Source organism: Orycteropus afer, unplaced genomic scaffold, assembly GCF_000298275.1.
Source record: "Orycteropus afer afer isolate SDZICR_OR568_19922 unplaced genomic scaffold, OryAfe1.0 scaffold00856, whole genome shotgun sequence".
Taxonomy (NCBI): domain Eukaryota; kingdom Metazoa; phylum Chordata; class Mammalia; order Tubulidentata; family Orycteropodidae; genus Orycteropus; species Orycteropus afer.
Window position 1 is genome coordinate 321,792 of NW_006922443.1, and position 3,956 is coordinate 325,747.

Below are 3,956 nucleotides of genomic sequence, written 5' to 3' on the forward strand. Positions count from 1 at the left end.
ATGTTTTTCTGTTATTACCTCCACTTTTGTTTGCTTGCTTGCTTATTTTCAAAATATGGAACACTTTTATTATTCCATTTATTTACAAGAAAATTTTTAGAAATACATAATCATTTCTCACTTATGCACTCAAATGACAAAAAAAATCACAAATTTCAGTGACATTCCAAAAAACAAGCCTATCCTCCAATATTCTTTTTTTTAAAAAAAATATTTTATTGTTAAAAATAACTTTAAGAAGGTATCCAAATGTATTGATTTTAGTTTATGTTCTCTGCTTAGATAGTCAATAAATGTTGGTACTTTGAAAGGTGACCTGAAGAAACAAAAAAGAGAATTAGAAGCCCAAGTAATACACAGGCTTTATAAGCAGCTCCCTGAAGGGTTAGTCATGTATTTGGGAATATTTAAAATTTCATCTTTATTTCAGAAATCTGTCCTCTGATCTAGCCTACTGTATTGTGACTTTGAGTCCTAGATATAAAGACTAATTGATATGCTAAATTAGGTCATAGTTGTTCTCAGCTTTATTACTGAAACAACAAATATCAACTCTCAAATAGCCACACAGGAACACTGGGAGACAGAACTAAAACACAGGAAGTCTCTTTATTTTGGAGTAAAAGGAAGTTTATGTATAAAGTTTAAACCTAGATAGATATAACTGATTTGCCCAAACCCAACGTTCACAAAGTAATAAGGAAAAATCATTGATGCTTTATGATCTGCTGGAACCACAAAGTTCCATAAAGCAAAGTGCAGATGGGGTCCTGAGGCAGATCAACTGAATAAGCAAGAAGACTGTAAAATATTTACATTCAGATCCACTTTTGTGTCCATAACCATGGGGTAAAGAATGTAGCTTTACCCAACTTATAGTGACCTTTGCCCTTGGTTCCTTAGAAATAACCTTGGAGTAAATGGGATGCCTTGGTCTGGGATGTCCAGGCCACTTCTGAAGAGTTGTGCTAATGAATGGAGCTAGCCAGACTAGAAAAGACTCCCCTAGGAGACCTATATCAACTAGCTTCAGGAGACAAGATTTAACCTATCATGCAGGACTGGCCAATAAAAGCCCAGAACAGGAAGACTCAAGAGAACTTCATGGTTTGTAAGGAAGCAAAACCAAACTCAGTGCCGTCGAGTCTGATCCTACTCATAGCAACTCCTCCTTGGGTTTCCCAGGCAGTATCACTACAGAAGTAGATTGCCCAATCTTCCTTCCAAGGAGTGGCTGGTGGGTTTGAACCACAGCCTTCTGGTTAGCAGTCACATGCCTTAGGCACTACATTACCAGAGGGTAACATCTCTTTGAGAGACAGAAGTTCTGCTTTGGGGACCCTCTCAGCCTCACCCATGTGTTTTTTTCTTTATGATGATCATGAATTGTATCCTTCTACTTTAATATATAGGAGCTCTGGTAGCGTAGTGCCTAAGGCACTTGACTGCTAACCAGAAGGCTGGCAGTTCAAACCCACCAGCCACTCCTCGAAAGGAAGATAGGGCAATCTACTTCCATAGTGATACTGCCTTGGAAACCCAAGGAGGGGTCGCTATGAGTTGGGTCCAACTCCATGGCACATAACGACAACTTTAATATATAATTTTAAGTATAGTACTGTCTATGTGTTGTTCCAGTGAATTATGAAACCCGAAGAAGGACTCCCAAACTTGTAGCTAGCATTTGCCTAACTTGTATTTGGCAGTGTAAAAGGACAGTGTCCTTTTACCTCTGAGGTCTGCTCTAGCTCCAGGTGGTTAGGATCAGATTGAGAGTGGGTCGCTGGCCGGCTGATGAAATGATTGAAGTTGGAAGGTCAGGACTAGATCAATCTCTGTATTTTGGGGATTGGATTCATGCTGATTTTTCCCCCTGAAAACCATCTTTTATTACTAATTTTAACCAGAAAGTGACCAGGGAGCACTCCAGTGGGTGGCCTCGCTAGACATAGTACTGCAAGTTGGCTTTCTTCTTGGCCTGCATCTACAGAATGCCTTCCATAGTTTTCCTGGGTAAACTCTGTGGCACCCCTGCACAATGCGATCATGCCTACATCTACACACATGGTCTTGCACTGGGTCCCATTGAAGTCATCTGTGCAGCAGGCCACCTTCTCATAGTTGACATCAGGACTGACATTCACCTTCCTGAAGTGAATCTACATGATTCTGGCCTGGACCTCTTCATTGGGCATTGGGAACTCAATCTTGTGGCCAGATGACCTGAGCAGAGCAGAGTGGGGTCCAGGATGTCCACCCTGTTAGTGGCTGCAATGACTGTTACTTGGGTGTTAGGGTGGAACCCATCTAGCTGGTTCAGAAGCTCTAGCATTGTTCTCTGCACCTCCCAGGCCCCAGCCTTTTCAATGTCAAAGTGCTTGGTGCTGATGGGATCCAGCTTCCCAATGAAGATGATGGATGGAGGTTTCTCCTTGGCCAGGACAAAGGCATCCCAGACCAGCTTGGCACCATCCCCAATGAACATCTGCACCAACTTGGGGCCAACCAGGTTCAGAAAGGTGGCCTTAGTCTGCGCAGCACAAGTTCGGGCCAGCAGGGTCTTCCCCTTGCCAGGGGACTGTACATCAGCTGCCTTTGGGAAGCTGGATCCCCAAGTTCTCAAACTTCTTCTCATGGTACATTGGCAGGACAGTGGCCTCTACCAGCTCCTACTGCTTGTCCAGATCCCCAATGTCACTGTATTGCTCTGTGGATCTCTTGTCCACCTCCATGGCTTTCACTCTTGAATCATACTCTGTGATGTGACTCTGGCCACAATCTCGGGGTTTCCACCAGTCTTTGTCAGACCAGTAAGCCTGGTTTTTTTTTTTTCCCCACACCCACAAGGTCTCCTGGCTTCAGCTTTTGAACATCCACCATTCTAATCACAGATAAGAAGTATCTCTGTTGTGTAGAGGTTTTGACCATGGCACGCTTGCCCTTCCTTTGGGAATCTAAGTCAATATTGGTACCATCTTCCTCTTGATCAACATCTAGCAGCTTGATGGCATCAGAGACAAGGTATGGCAAGGTCTGCTTCACTTTGATTTTGTCACTTGGAGCTCATGGGTGATTCGCAACACTTTGCTCTTCATAATCTTGATCTCACTGTCCAGAAGCCATGTGTACTGAATGATCTCTTCTCTGGACATTTTGAACATCTCCTCCTCAATTCCATCTTGCTCAGCATCATCCCACACTGTCTCCATCTTATGTTGCTGAGTCACTGGATCCTTGAATTCCAGCATCCTATTCATGCTGATTTTTATCCACTAAGTCATTCATGGACATGGACCTTTGATGATGAGAAGAGGTTCACTCTGCACTCTCTGCATCTCCTCTCCCCAGATTGAAGATGCACAAGAGAAAGGACCATTTCTTCTTTCCTCTTAATTTCCAAAGCCACTAGCCTTCTGATTGGCAGTCAAATGCCTTAGGCACTATGCCACCAGAGCTCCTCAATATGTAATGGTTTAACAGAAAATGAGGTGAAGGGCACAATTAAGAAGGTTCTTAAAATATAGAATAAGAGAAAATAAATTATAAAACAAGTGAGACATATGATAGAGACCTCATTAAGAGATCAAAAATAGATTCAAAGAGAATAATAGAAGAAAAAGTTGAATTGATGAGTCTGAAGATCTAAAAAGCTTACCAGGTACCAGGCAAAATTATTGAAAAATGACCATCACTGAGATATGATTCTATGACACTTTTTAACTTAAGAAATAAAGAAAGAAATCTTACAAGCATTCAGAAAACTAAAATACAAAAATGTGAAATAAAATGTTTTCACAAAACTAATGTCAGAAGCACTTGTGCAGCATTTACCATACTTTGGAAGAGAAAGATTAAGCTGTACACAACCAAGTTGCTGTTTATGTACTAAGAAAAAAAAATTAGTTATATAAAGATTCAGAACATACACTCCAAAGTTACTTTCCCAAAAAAAAATT

The 3,956-nt window shown here is 41.3% G+C and overlaps 1 pseudogene; it reads right to left on the minus strand.

The window, feature by feature from the left end:
- Nucleotides 1-1,942: 1,942 nt before the first annotated feature.
- Nucleotides 1,943-3,257, minus strand: LOC103212127 (annotated as a pseudogene).
- Between the last annotated feature and the right edge of the window lie 699 nt (nt 3,258-3,956).